The sequence below is a fragment of the Oncorhynchus masou genome, chromosome 24, assembly GCF_036934945.1.
Source record: "Oncorhynchus masou masou isolate Uvic2021 chromosome 24, UVic_Omas_1.1, whole genome shotgun sequence".
NCBI lineage: Eukaryota > Metazoa > Chordata > Actinopteri > Salmoniformes > Salmonidae > Oncorhynchus > Oncorhynchus masou.
Window position 1 is genome coordinate 6,033,668 of NC_088235.1, and position 16,259 is coordinate 6,049,926.

Sequence of the window (16,259 nt, forward strand, 5' to 3'; positions counted from 1 at the left end):
TCTGAGCAAAAAAAAAAAATGTTTTTATAAAATCTATTTTTGGTTGTTGTTGTTGTTGTTGTTGTTGGATTTTCATTGTTGGACGTAAAAAACAAACTGTAAAAACACTAGGAAATATGTTCCCAAGTGTTCCTACGCGTAAATAGCGAGACATATACCAATGTAATCAAGGTTTGAAATGATTCTGTTTTTGTCAAAAAATACTCTATCTGTTTGTGCTACTTGCGGTCAATGTGCAGTGTGCAAATGATTTGTAACTATGTTCCGGCCCCCTGACCATCCACTGAGGACAAAATCGTCCCTTGGCTGAATGTACTGTAGTTGGGGACCCCTGTTCTATATAGTACACTACCTATGGGAGCCCGATGGGAGCCCTATGGGCCCTAGTCAAAAGTAGTGCACTACATAGGGAATAGGGTCCCATTTGGCTCTCACTACATAGGCAATAGGTTCCCATTTGAGATGCAGAATGTTGATACATGAGGGGACTGGCTCTTCTTAGCGTGGAGAGGATGGAGAGCTGGTTGGATAATTGTTTTTGATTCAGCTGAGGCTCAGCTCAGTGAATTCCCATAGGACTACCACTACGGAACACCCTGGGTTCTGCTGCTCAGCTCAGTGAATTCCCATAGGACTACCGCTACGGAACACCCTGGGTTCTGCTGCTCAGCTCAGTGAATTCCCATAGGACTACCGCTACGGAACACCCTGGGTTCTGCTGCTCAGCTCAGTGAATTCCCATAGGACTACCGCTACGGAACACCCTGGGTTCTGCTGCTCAGCTCAGTGAATTCCCATAGGACTACCGCTACTGAACACCCTGGGTTCTGCTGCTCAGCTCAGTGAATTCCCATAGGACTACCATTACGGAACACCCTGGGTTCTGCTGCTCAGCTCAGTGAATTCCCATAGGACTACCACTACAGAACACCCTGGGTTCTGCTGCTCAGCTCAGTGAATTCCCATAGGACTACCGCTACGGAACACCCTGGGTTCTGCTGCTCAGCTCAGTGAATTCCCATAGGACTACCACTACTGAACACCCTGGGTTCTGCTGCTCAGCTCAGTGAATTCCCATAGGACTACCACTACGGAACACCCTGGGTTCTGCTGCTCTGCAGCTGCTGGCTCAGACAAACACCAATCGGCTCACTTCAATAAAGGACATCAACTGTGCAATGAACAGAAAGCTATACATATTATTGTATAGATATCCCTATTAGCTATAAGAAATTAACAATGAACAGAAAGCTATAGATATTATTGTATAGATATCCCTATTAGCTATAGGAAATGAACATTGAACAGAAAGCGATAGCTAGCATTGTATAGATATCCCTATTAGCTACAGGAAATGAACAATGAACAGAAAGAAAATAAGCATGTCCACTTGTATTTCTACACAAAAACGTGTCCTTTATAAAGAGCTCCCTGAGCTGTAAGGTGAGGAAGAAGTGCAGGGTAAGCCAAGCTGTACTGTAGCTATCTACCCTGACTATATCAAAACAGACCACAGCACAGAATGGAGAGGTCCATACGATCCCCTAGCTGTGTGGACCATCTCATTCCAATTCCTCACTGACCAGTGATCGATGCAAGGACATTATCACCTAGCTTTCTCTCAATGGTTATTATCATTATCGCTGTCACTGTATTTTCTTATTGAATGACGGACAGAACACAGGTTTAGAAATGTCCTTTCTTCTCGCAGGTTCTCCTCGCCTTAAAAGCTCATCTAATCGGGTTTATGTTTCCATAGAAACTCAGTGCGTTGATACGTAGAGGGACTCGTTTCTGGACGCTGATTTGCAGCTCACTCACGCTCTCTCCTGTATTTATGAGACTTCTCTCTTCCAGAACCCATCCCCCCCGCCCTCCCAACCAGGCTTTAGAAAGAGAGAGACACAGACTGAGAGACAGAGAGAGAGAGACAGAGAGAGCAGGAGGAGAGAGAGAGCAGACGGAGAGAAGAGAGAGCAGAAGGAGAGAAGAGAGAGCAGAAGGAGAGACAGAGAGAGAGCAGAAGGAGAGAAGAGAAAGCAGAAGGAGAGAAGAGAGAGAGAGCAGAAGGAGAGACAGACTGAGAGACAGAGAGAGCAGGAGGAGAGAAGAGAAAGCAGAAGGAGAGACAGACTGAGAGACAGAGAGAGAGAGACAGAGAGAGCAGGAGGAGAGAGAGACCAGAAGGAGAGAAGAGAGAGCAGGAGGAGAGAAGAGAAAGCAGAAGGAGAGACAGAGAGAGAGCAGAAGGAGAGAAGAGAGAGCAGAAGGAGAGAAGAGAGAGCAGGAGGAGAGAAGAGAAAGCAGAAGGAGAGAAGAGAGAGAGAGCAGAAGGAGAGACAGACTGAGAGAGAGACAGAGAGCAGAAGGAGAGAAGAGAAAGCAGAAGGAGAGACAGAGAGAGAGCAGAAGGAGAGAAGAGAAAGCAGAAGGAGAGACAGAGAGAGAGCAGAAGGAGAGAAGAGAGAGCAGAAGGAGAGAAGAGAGAGCAGGAGGAGAGAAGAGAAAGCAGAAGGAGAGAAGAGAGAGAGAGCAGAAGGAGAGACAGACTGAGAGAGAGACAGAGAGCAGAAGGAGAGAAGAGAGAGCAGGAGGAGAGACAGAAGAGGGATCGCTGAGCGCCGGGCGGCAGCTTAAAACCCTGAAATTAGTCCTCTGTGTTTATAATGCTTCCAAATCCAACTCAGAGGAGAAATCAAATGAAATCCAAACAGGACAGCTTTAACCTGTATTAAGAGCTGCTGTGGCTGGACCCTGCCTTCTCTCCCAGCACACTGTTTACGTCCCGTAGACTTGGTCTGTGTCTCAAATGGAATCCTATTCCCTCGTTATTAAAAGTATTGCACTATATAGGGAATAGGGTACCATAGTAGTACTCTATATAGGGAATAGTGTGCCATTTAGGAGACACACATAATCTCCTCAGAGCTTATTCATTACACTGGCTCAAATTAAAAGATGTTGTAAACAGCAACAACACTGCTGCTTTGTAGGGATGTTCTCTACTTCAGGGATATTTACATCATGACTAAAACATTCTGTACTGAGAATGAACCCCCAGAATCAGACTGAATTAGGCCCCATGACAAGCTGGCTTAAGCATCAACCATTTTATTTTGTTCCACATTTATTTGCCGTGGTGATGATGCACAATGCACATCAGTTGACGTGGTGATGATGTAATACACATCAGTTGACGTGGTGATGATGTAATACACATCAGTTGACGTGGTGATGATGTAATACACATCAGTTGACGTGGTGATGATGTAATACACACAAGTTGACGTGGTGATGATGTAATACACATCAGTTGACGTGGTGATGATGTAATACACATCAGTTGACGTGGTGATGATGTAATGCACATCAGTTGACGTGGTGATGATGTAATGCACATCAGTTGACGTGGTGATGATGCAATGCACATCAGTTGACGTGGTGATGATGTAATGCACATCAGTTGACGTGGTGATGATGTAATGCACATCAGTTGACGTGGTGATGATGTAATGCTCATCAGTTGACGTGGTGATGATGTAATGCACATCAGTTGACGTGGTGATGATGTAATACACATCAGTTGACGTGGTGATGATGTAATGCACATTAGTTGACGTGGTGATGATGTAATGCTCATCAGTTGACGTGGTGATGATGTAATGCTCATCAGTTGACGTGCTTCAGCTAGGCTACTGCGTATTGGACAAGAAACAGCCTGTTAATGATCTATAATTGGTCTAGAGGGAAATTACTGTAGAATAAAAGCAGCTAAATGATTGTCTGATTACGTTCTTACTCTTCCTAAAAGCCTCAGACAAGAGAACTCATCATTTAAGTGAATAACTTTCAACTGGGGCTACAATTACTGTCAAATTAGAGGGTTATTTCATATTGTTAAAACATAATTGTAGGCCCCATGTTAAATCAGGAAGCACCTTTTAGAATGTTTAAGCATCCCAAATGAACCCTATGTTCTATGTAGTGCACAACTGTTGACCGGGGCCCATAGGGTTCTGGTCTAAAGCAGTGCGCTACGTAGTGAACAGGGTGTCATTTGGGATGCAAACTAAATCAACCTCTACACAACAGTTGTTAATGCTGTCTGTACAACGTGAAGGGGCTGTCTACACTGAACACTATACTATAATGCCACATGCAACAATTTCAACGATTTTACTTGAGTTATGGTTCGTATAAGGAAATCAGTCAATTTAAATAGATTAATTAGGCAACAGTCTATGGATTTCACATGTCTAGGCAGGGGCGCAGCTATTGGTGGGCATGGGAGGGCATAGGCCCACCCAGTGGGGAGTCAGGCCCAGCCAATCAGAAGGAGTTTTTTCCCCACAAAAGGGGCTTTATTACAGACAGAAATGCTCCTCAGTTTCATCAGCTGTCTGGGTGGCTGGTCTCAGACAATCCCACAGGTGAAGAGGCCGGATGTGGAGGTCCTGGGCTGGCGTTGTTACACGTGGTCTGTGGTTGTGAGGCCGGTTGGACGTACTGGCAAATTCTCTGAAACGACGTTGGAAGCGGCTTATGGTAGAGAAATGAATATAAAATTATTGCACCTTGTGTAGTATTGTGTGACAAAACTGCACATTTTAGAGTGGCCTTTTATTGTCCCCAGCACAAGGTGCACATGTGTAATGATCAAGCTGTTTAATCAGCTTCTTGATGTGCCACACCTGTCAGGTGGAGGGATTATCTTGGCAAAGGAGAAATGCTCACTAACAGGTATGTAAACATTTGAGAGAAATAAGCTTTTTTATTTCAGCTCATGGAACATGGTACCAAACACTTAACATGCTGCGTTTATATTTTTGTTCGGTCAGTAGAGTAAATTACCAGTCTTTTTCTCAAGGCAGATCAAGGAGCCAATACGTTCAACATTTGTTCAAAGCTACAGTGTTGCGTTCCAAGGTGGAAAATGGTAGCTTCTCTGTCGTAATGTGCTACTAGCTTTCTGTCCCATCCAAGCTTTCTGTCCCATCCAAGCTTTCTGTCCCATCCAAGCTTTCTGTCCCATCCAAGCTTTCTGTCCCATCCAAGCTTTCTGTCCCATCCAAGCTTTCTGTCCCATCCAAGCTTTCTGTCCCATCCAAGCTTTCTGTCCCATCCAAGCTTTCTGTCCCATCCAAGCTTTCTGTCCCATCCAAGCTTTCTGTCCCATCCAAGCTTTCTGTCCCATCCAAGCTTTCTGTCCCATCCAATGACCCCCAGACAGCCTTCAGTCAGGCAGCAGTGCCGACATCTAAATCACAGCACTTTAAAGGGCTGGGGCTGAGTTTGTAAGGTCTTTTGTAATATCCAAGGGTACAACACTGTTCCACCTACCTTACCAGACATTGCATTTCAACTGTCTTGTTCAATTTGTGATGAAGAGGAGCCCCGAATCAATTTAGCTCTGTAGGATCGCTCCCACAGGGGGGTGGCTAGCTGGGATGAATTAATGATATTCAAATGAAAGTTAGCGCCCACGTAGCTACAGGGACTTTTGTAATTATTTTTGGTGGGGGGGGGGGGGGTGCACATTAGTTATTCCCTCTGTTATAGAAACAGATGACAAGGATTGCCTTTAACTCATCTTTACTCCTCTGAGGCAAAGTGAATGCCTTTTAAGTGAGGCAGAGTGGGTGTGGTGCTTGGCTGCATCCCAAATGGCACCCTACTCCCTGTATAGCCCTATGGGCCCTGGTCAAAAGTAGTGCACTACAAAGGGAATAGGGTGCCATTTGGGATGTATTTATAGTGCGATACAACAGACCCCCTACGCTGACCTCTCGTTAGAATCACAACACGTTCATCTTCAGAGCCTTCCCACTGTAGACGACACAACAGACCCCCTACGCTGACCTCTCGTTAGAATCACAACACGTTCATCTTCAGAGCCTTCCCACTGGGTAGACGACACAACAGACCCCCTACGCTGACCTCTCGTTAGAATCACAACACGTTCATCTTCAGAGCCTTCCCACTGTAGACGACACAACAGACCCCCTACGCTGACCTCTCGTTAAAATCACAACACGTTCATCTTCAGAGCCTTCCCACTGTACACGACACAACAGACCCCCTACGCTGACCTCTCGTTAGAATCACAACACGTTCATCTTCAGAGCCTTCCCACTGTAGACGACACAACAGACCCCCAACGCTGACCTCTCGTTAGAATCACAACACGTTCATCTTCAGAGCCTTCCCACTGTACACGACACAACAGACCCCCTACGCTGACCTCTCGTTAGAATCACAACTCCGTTCATCTTCAGAGCCTTCCCACTTACACGATACAACAGACCCCAGTTTACGCTGACCTCTCGTTAGAATCACAACACGTTCATCTTCAGAGCCTTCCCACTGGGTAGACGACACAACAGACCCCCTACGCTGACCTCTCGTTAGAATCACAACACGTTCATCTTCAGAGCCTTCCCACTGTACACGATACAACAGACCCCCTACGCTGACCTCTCGTTAGAATCACAACACGTTCATCTTCAGAGCCTTCCCACTGGGTAGACGTTGGTTGAATCAACATTGTTTCCACGTCCATTTCAATGAAATGAACCAACGTGGAAAATACGTCTGTGCCCAGTGGGGTTTGCTAATTGGCTACGGTGTCAAATCAGAATGTCATTTTCCTTTCAGCACATCTTGTTAAATAGTCCACACCTCCAGTTTATCACCCACGCCTCCAGTTTATCACCCACGCCTCCAGTTTATCACCCACACCTCCAGTTTATCACCCACACCTCCAGTTTATCACCCACATCTCCAGTTTATCACCCACATCTCCAGTTTATCACCCACGCCTCCAGTTTATCACCCACGCCTCCAGTTTATCACCCACGCCTCCAGTTTATCACCCACGCCTCCAGTTTATCACCCACGCCTCCAGTTTATCACCCACGCCTCCAGTTTATCACCCACACCTCCAGTTTATCACCCACATCTCCAGTTTATCACCCACACCTCCAGTTTATCACCCACATCTCCAGTTTATCACCCACACCTCCAGTTTATCACCCACATCTCCAGTTTATCACCCACACCTCCAGTTTATCACCCACACCTCCAGTTTATCACCCACACCTCCAGTTTATCACCCACATCTCCAGTTTATCACCAACACCTCCAGTTTATCACCCACACCTCCAGTTTATCACCCACATCTCCAGTTTATCACCCACACCTCCAGTTTATCACCCACGCCTCCAGTTTATCACCCACGCCTCCAGTTTATCACCCACGCCTCCAGTTTATCACCCACGCCTCCAGTTTATCACCCACGCCTCCAGTTTATCACCCACGCCTCCAGTTTATCACCCACGCCTCCAGTTTATCACCCACGCCTCCAGTTTATCACCCACACCTCCAGTTTATCACCCACACCTCCAGTTTATCACCCACGCCTCCAGTTTATCACCCACACCTCCTGTTTATCACCCACACCTCCAGTTTATCACCCACATCTCCAGTTTATCACCCACACCTCCAGTTTATCACCCACATCTCCAGTTTATCACCCACACCTCCAGTTTATCACCCACGCCTCCAGTTTATCACCCACGCCTCCAGTTCATCACCCACACCCCCAGTTATCACCCCCACCTCCAGTTTATCACCCACATCTCCAGTTTATCACCGATATCTCCATACAGTATAAAGAAACACACCAGTACAGTAGCACCAGTACCATAGAACCAGTATAGTACAGTAGCACCAGTATAGTAGCACCAGTATAGTAGCACCAGTACAGCAGCACCAGTACAGTACAGTAGCACCAGTACAGTAGCACCAGTACAGTACAGTAGCACCAGTACAGTATAGTAGCACCAGTACAGTAGCACCAGTACAGTACAGTAGCACCAGTACAGTATAGTAGCACCAGTACAGTATAGTAGCACCAGTACAGTATAATAAATAATAATAATAATATATCCCATTTAGCAGACGCTTTTGTCCAAAGCGACTTACAAGTCGGCTGGGGCCACTACTTTTACATATGGGTGGACCCACCTGACACCCTTTATACCTCTGTTACCCCTCCTTGCTTGTGATGCTTTACTCACAGCCCCCTCTCTCCTGTACTGTAGCTCACTCTCTCCTGTACTGTAGATCTCTCTCCTGTACTGTAGCTCTCTCTCCTGTACTGTAGCTCTCTCTCCTGTACTGCAGCTCTCTCTCTCCTGTACTGTAGATCTCTCCTGTACTGTAACCCTCTCTCTCCTGTACTGTAGCTCTCTCTCCTGTAATGCAGCTCTCTCTCTCCTGTACTGTAGCCCTCTCTCCTGTACTGTAGCTCTCTCTCCTGTACTGCAGCTCTCTCTCTCCGGTACTGTAGCTCTCTCTCTCCGGTACTGTAGCTCTCTCTCCTGTACTGCAGCTCTCTCTCTCCTGTACTGTAGCTCTCTCTCTCATGTACTGTAGCTCTCTCTCTCCTGTACTGTAGCCCTCTCTCCTGTACTGTAGCTCTCTTTCTCTCCTGTACTGTAGCTCTCTCTCTCCTGTACTGTAGCTCTCTTTCTCTCCTGTACTGTAGCTCTCTCTCATGTACTGTAGCTCTCTCTCCTGTACTGTAGCTCTCTCTCTCCTGTACTGCAGCTCTCTCTCCTGTACTGTAACCCTCTCTCTCCTGTACTGTAGCTCTCTCTCCTGTACTGTAACCCTCTCTCTCCTGTACTGTAGCTCTCTCTCCTGTACTGTAGCTCTCTCTCCTGTACTGTAACCCTCTCTCTCCTGTACTGTAACCCTCTCTCTCCTGTACTGTAGCTCTCTTTCTCTCCTGTACTGTAACCCTCTCTCTCCTGTACTGTAGCTCTCTCTCCTGTACTGTAGCTCTCTCTCTCCTGTACTGTAGCTCTCTCTCCTGTACTGTAACCCTCTCTCTCCTGTACTGTAGCTCTCTCTCCTGTACTGTAGCTCTCTCTCCTGTACTGTAACCCTCTCTCTCCTGTACTGTAGCTCTCTCTCCTGTACTGCAGCTCTCTCTCCTGTACTGTAACCCTCTCTCTCCTGTACTGTAGCTCTCTCTCATGTACTGTAGCTCTCTCTCTCCTGTACTGTAGCTCTCTCTCTTGTGCTGTAGTTCTCTTTCCTGTACTGTAGCTCTCTTTCCTGTACTGTAGCTCTTTCTCCTGTACTGCAGCCCTCTCTCTCCTGTACTGTAGCCCTCTCTCTCTCATGTACTGTAGCCCTCTCTCCTGTACTGTAGCTCTCTCTCTCTCCTGTACTGTTGCTCTCTCTCCTGTACTGTTGCTCTCTCTCCTGTACTGTAGCCATCTTTCATGTACTGTAGCTCTCTCTCTCCTGTACTGTAGCTCTCTCTCCTGTACTGTAGCCCTCTCTCCTGTACTGTAGCTCTCTCTCTCTCCGGTACTGTAGCTCTCTCTCTCCTGTACTGTAGCTCTCTCTCTCCTGTACTGTAGCTCTCTCTCTCCGGTACTGTAGCCCTCTCTCCTGTACTGTAGCTCTCTCTCCTGTACTGTAGCTCTCTCTCTCTCCGGTACTGTAGCTCTCTCTCTCCTGTACTGTAGCTCTCTTTCTCTCCTGTACTGTAGCTCTCTCTCTCCGGTACTGTAGCTCTCTCTCTCTGGTACTGTAGCTCTCTCTCTCCTGTACTGTAGCTCTCTCTCTCCTGTACTGTAGCTCTCTTTCTCTCCTGTACTGTAGCTCTCTCTCTCCGGTACTGTAGCTCTCTCTCTCCGGTACTGTAGCCCTCTCTCCTGTACTGTAGCCCCCTCACTTTTGACGTACTTCGATCTACATTAAGAGAAGCAGAGTCAGTTGAATATTGAATTATTACTGTGCATGCTAACATCCTCAGTGTCACCTACTGTAATCACCTACGCACCAGATCTGTAGAGGTAGATCTCTGGCTCTGCACCCGATTCCCTGTATACAACTGGCACACTGTTCCCTGTATACAACTGGCACTATATTCCCTGTATACAACTGGCACACTGTTCCCTGTATACAACTGGCACCCTATTCCCTGTATACAACTGGCACACTGTTCCCTGTATACAACTGGCACCCTATTCCCTGTATACAACTGGCACCCTATTCCCTGTATACAACTGGCACCCTAATCCCACTATTCAACTGGCACCCTATTCCATGTATACAACTGGCAACCTATTCCCACTATACAACTGGCACCCTATTCCCTGTATACAACTGGCACCATATTGTCTGTGCACAACTAGCACACTATTCCCTGTATTTCTCTGGCACCCTATTCCATGTATTTATCTGGCACCCTATTCCTTGTATACAACTGGCACCCTATTCCATGTATTTATCTGGCAACCTATTCCCACTATACAACTGGCACCCTATTCCCGCTATTCAACTGGCACCCTATTGTATGTATACAACTGGCACACTATTCCCTGTATTTATCTGGCACCCTATTCCCTGTATTTATCTGGCACCCTATTCCCTGTATTTATCTGGCACCCTATTCCATGTATTTATCTGTCACCCTATTCCATGTATTTATCTGGCACCCTATTCCATGTATTTATCTGGCACCCTATTGTCTGTATACAACTGGCACCCTATTCACACTATTCAACAGGCACCCTATTCCATGTATTTATCTGGCACCCTATTGTCTGTATACAACTGGCACCCTATTCCATGTGTTTATCTGGCACCCTATTCCATGTATTTATCTGGCACCCTATTCCATGTATTTATCTGGCACCCCATTGTCTGTATACAACTGGCACCCTATTCCATGTATTTATCTGGCACCCTATTCCATGTATTTATCTGGCACCCTATTCCCTGTATACAACTGGCACCCTATTCCCTGTATACAACTGGCACCATATTGTCTGTGCACAACTAGCACACTATTCCCTGTATTTCTCTGGCACCCTATTCCATGTATTTATCTGGCACCCTATTCCTTGTATACAACTGGCACCCTATTCCATGTATTTATCTGGCACCCTATTCCCGCTATTCAACTGGCACCCTATTGTATGTATACAACTGGCACACTATTCCCTGTATTTATCTGGCACCCGAATCCCTGTATTTATCTGGCACCCTATTCCCTGTATTTATCTGGCACCCTATTCCATGTATTTATCTGTCACCCTATTCCATGTATTTATCTGGCACCCTATTCCATGTATTTATCTGGCACCCTATTCCATGTATTTATCTGGCACCCTATTGTCTGTATACAACTGGCACCCTATTCACACTATTCAACAGGCACCCTATTCCATGTATTTATCTGGCACCCTATACCATGTATTTATCTGGCACCCTATTGTCTGTATACAACTGGAACCCTATTCCATGTATTTATCTGGCACCCTATTCCATGTATTTATCTGGCACCCTATTCCATGTATTTATCTGGCACCCCATTGTCTGTATACAACTGGCACCCTATTCCATGTATTTATCTGGCACCCTATTCCATGTATTTATCTGGCACCCTATTCTCTGTATACAACTGGCACCCTATTCCCGCTATTCAACTGGCACCCTATTCCATGTATTTATCTGGCACCCTATTGTCTGTATACAACTGGCACCTATTCCCTGTATACAACTGGCACCCTATTGTCTGTATACAACTGACACCCTATTGTCTGTATACAGTTGCTTCAATCATAACCCTTGACTTTCTCCACATTTTGTTGTGTTACAGTCTGAATTTAAAATTGTTTCAATTGTGATGTTTAGGCACTGGCTTACACACAATACCCCAAAATGTCAAAGTGGAATTATGATTAAAAAGAAATGTACAAATTGGTGAAAAGCTGAAATGTCTTGAGTCAATACGTATTCAACCCATTTGTTATGGCAAGCCGAAATAAGTTCAGGAGTAAAAATGTAATTAACAAGTCACACAATAAGTTGCATTGACACACTCTGTGTGCAATAATAGTGCTTAACATCATTTTTTATGACTACCTCATATCTCTCCCCCAAACATACAATTATCTGTAAGGTCGAGCAGTGAATTTCAAACAGATTCAACCACAAAGACCAGGGAGGTTTTCCAATGAAGGGCACCTATTGGTAGATGGGAGAAAAAAATTATTTATTCATTACACTTTGGATGGTGTATCAATACACCCAGTCAATAGAAAGATACAGGCCTCCTTCCTAACTCAGTCGCCAGAAAGAAAGGAAACCGCTCAGAGATTTCACCATGAGGTCAATGGTGACTTTAAAACTGTTACAGAGTTTCATGGCTGTGACAGGAGAAAACTGAGGATGGATCAACAACATTGTAGTTACTCCACAATAGTAACCTAAGCTTGTGCAGAATAAAAATATTTCAAAACCTGCATCCTGTTTGCAACAAGGCACTAAAGTAATACTGCAACACATGTGGCAAAGCAATTCACTATTCACACAAAGGGTTGTGTTTGGGGAAAATCGAATACAACACATTACTTAGTACCACTCTCCATATTTTCAAGCATAAGGGTGGCTACATCATGTTATGGGTATGCTTGTAGACGTTAAGGACTGGGTGGTTTTTCAGGATAAAAAATAAACAGAATGGAGCTAAGCACCCGACAAAATCCTAGAGGAAAACCTGGTTCAGTCTGCTTTCCACCAGACACTGGGAGATTAATTTACCTTTCAGCAGGACAATAACCTAAAACACAAAGCCAAATCTACACTGGAGATGTTTACCAAGAAGACAGTGAATGTTCCTGAGTGGCCGAGTTACAGTTTTTACTTAAATCTGCTTGAAAATATATGGCAAGACCTAAAAATGGTTGTCGAGCAATGATAAACAACCAATTTGACAGAGATTGAATAATTGGCAAATGTTGCACAATCCAGGTGTGGAAAGCTCTTAGAGACTTACCCAGAAAGATTCACAGCTGTCATCACTCAGGGAGTTGAATACTTATCTAATCAAGATATATTAGTGTTTTATTTTTCATGAATTTTTTTACAAAATGTTCTTCCACTTTGACATTACAGAGTATTTTGTGTAGATTGTTGATTTAAAAGAATGAATAAATGTAATTAATTTAAAACTTTGTAACATAACAAAATGTGGAAAAGGTCAAGGGGTGTGAAATCTTTTTGAAGGTACTGTGGTGCACTACTGTTGACCAGGGCCCAGTTCTGTTGACTGTGTTTCCTGTTGACTACAAAGCAGCTGCTAGAAGCTGACTCAGGATTTGACAGCTTCAATTTGCCTCAACGAGCCTCCTAAGCACCTTTCTGCCAACGTATTGAGGGAATCGATGAGACAGCCTGGCGTGATATCCCCTCTCGTACTGATACTGGCAGGTGACCATCGACTCTAGGGTTGCATCCCAAATGGCACCCTAGACCTTTTACAGTGCACTACTTTGTGCTCTCTCTGGTTAAAAGTAACGCACTATAATGGTAATTTGGTCCCTTAGTGCAAGTGAGGTTGGCAATGAACCATTCAACCTGCTATGGAGGGAGGGAGGGAGGGAGGGAGGGAGGGGGTAGACAGAAAGAGAGAGGAACAGAAAGAGGGAACGATAATGAGAGAGAGGGAACGATAATGAGAGAGAAGGTGTTGTGTCTTTGGCATCATTAAAGTGAAGACTGTTATTTTATCAAATCAATTCTCTGTAATTATTATTACGTGATTAAACTAATCATGTAAATGTGATTAACTAGGAAGTCGGGGCACCAAGGAAAAACTTCAGATTTACGGGAGTTGTAGCGATGAGACAGGACAGTAACTACTAACAATTGGATACCATGAAATTGGGGAGAAAAAGGGGGTAAAATTTAAAGATTTTAAAATTATAACAAAATTAATGAAATAAAAACAGTTTAAAATCACATTACATAATTTCACAAATAGTTTAATCGTTACTCATTCATTTTATACAATAATTAGATGCAAATCTCACAATGGAGACTCTTGTATAAACATAGTAATGTTACAGTAATGTGGCTGTATTGTCTCTCAGGAGGTCACAAACATTAGACAAAACGGACCGGTCGTAGCTCGATTCTACACCGACTGTTTACACATTCTCCAAAACATGGATATTGTTCAGTTCTCAAGTTCTGTGAGGTGGAAGAAGTTCCTTTGTTTTACTGTGAAACCTTCTCTATATACTGCATTGCCGGGGTGGGAAGAGAGTCTCCTCCAGGAATTTATGACCTGAGATAACAGAACCTGGGAGTAGGGGGAAGAGAGAGGTGGTGAGAAAGAGAGAGTTGGTTCTTGCTATATCCAAAGTGGGCCACGTCATGACAATAGGAATGGAAAGAGTGAGAGGAACAGAGAGATGTAATGATTGTGAGAGAGAGAGAGGAACAGCGAGAGAGAAAGAGAAACAGAGAGAGAGGGAACGATAATAAGATAGGTAAAGAGAGAAAGAGGAACAGAAAGAGAGGAAATGATAATGAGAGAGATAGGAATAGAGAGAGAGAGAAAGCAGACGTGTCAAATTCTTACCATGATAGCGAGGTGAACAGGCAGTGGCTCGGGTGGTTGTTGTCCTTGATGATCTTTATGGCCTTCCGGTAACATCGGGTGGTGTAGGTGTCCTGGAGGGCAGGTAGTTTGCCCCCGGTGATGCGCTGTGCAGACCTCACTACCCTCTGGAGAGCCTTACGGTTGTGGGCGGAGCAGTTGCCGTACCAGGCGGTGATACAGCCCGCCAGGATGCTCTCGATTGTGCATCTGTAGAAGTTTGTGAGTGCTTTTGGTGAAAAGCCAAATTTCTTCAGCCTCCTGACGTTGTAGAGGCGCTGCTGCACCTTCTTCACGATGCTGTCTGTGTGGGTGGACCAATTCAGTTTGTCTGTGATGTGTATGCCGAGGAACTTAAAATTTACTACCCTCTCCACTACTGTTCCATCGATGTGGATAGGGGGGTGTTCCCTCTGCTGTTTCCTGAAGTCCACAATCATCTCCTTAGTTTTGTTGACGTTGAGTGTGAGGTTATTTTCCTGACACCACACTCCGAGGGCAATCACCTCCTCCCTGTAGGCCGTCTTGTCGTTGTTGGCAATCAAGCCTACCACTGTTATGTCTTCCGCAAACTTGATGATTGAGTTGGAGGCGTGCGTGGCCACGCAGTCGTGGGTGGACAGGGAGTACAGGAGAGGGCTCAGAACGCACCCTTGTGGGGCCCCAGTGTTGAGGATCAGCGGGGTGGAGATGTTGTTGCCTACCCTCACCACCTGGGGGCAGCCCGTCAGGAAGTCCAGTACCCAGTTGCACAGGGCGGGGTCGAGACCCAGGGTCTCGAGCATGATGACGAGCTTGGAGGGTACTATGGTGTTAAATGCCGAGCTGTAGTCAATGAACAGCATTCTCACATAGGTATTCCTCTTGTGCAGATGGGTTAGGGCAGTGTGCAGTGTGGTTGAGATTGCATCGTCTGTGGACCTATTTGGGCGGTAAGCAAATTGGAGTCGGTCTAGGGTGTCAGGTAGGGTGGAGGTGATATGGTCTCTCAAAGCACTTCATGATGACGGAAGTGAGTGCTACGGGGCGGTAGTCGTTTAGCTCATCGAACCTCTCATTCCAAAATCATGGGCATTAATATGGAGTTGGTCCCCCCTTTGCTGCTATAACAGCCTCCACTCTTCTGGGAAGGCTTTCCACTAGATGTTGGAACATTGCTGCTCAAGAGCATTAGTGAGGTCGGGGAAACTGATGTTGGGTGATTAGGCCTGGCTCGCAGTCGGCTTTCCAATTCATCCCAAAGGTGTTGAATGGGGTTGAGGTCAGGGCTCTGTGCAGGTCAGTCAAGTTCCTCCACATCGATCTCAGCAATCAATTTCTGTATGGACCTTGCTTTGTGCACGGGGGCATTGTCATGCTGAAACAGGAGAGGGGCCTTCCTCAAACTGTTCACTGGAACTAAGGGGCCCGAACCCTGAAAAACAGCCCCAGACCATTATTCCTACTCCACCACACTTTACAGTTGGCACTATGCATTGGGGCAGATAGCGTTCTCCTGGCATTCGCTAAACCCAGATTTCTCCGTCGGTTTGCCAGATGGTGAAGCGTAATTAATCACTCCAGAGAACGCGTTTCCACTGCTCCAGAGCCCAATGGTGGCGAGCTTTACACCCCTCCAGCTGACGCTTGGCATTGTACAAGGTGATCTTAGGCTTGTGTGCGGCTGCTCGGCCATGAAACCCATTTCCTGAAGCTACCGATGAACAGTTATTGTGCTAATGTTGCTTCCCGGGGCAGTTTGGAACTGGGTAGTGAGTGTTGCATAGTTTATATGCAGTATTTGATTGAT

At 45.6% G+C, this 16,259-nt stretch overlaps 1 protein-coding gene across 1 annotated transcript in view; it reads left to right on the forward strand.

Annotated features, from left to right (window-relative positions):
* Positions 1-16,259, forward strand: part of LOC135513372 (testican-2-like) — a 71,531-nt gene that overhangs the window by 9,933 nt on the left and 45,339 nt on the right. The window lies entirely within an intron of this gene.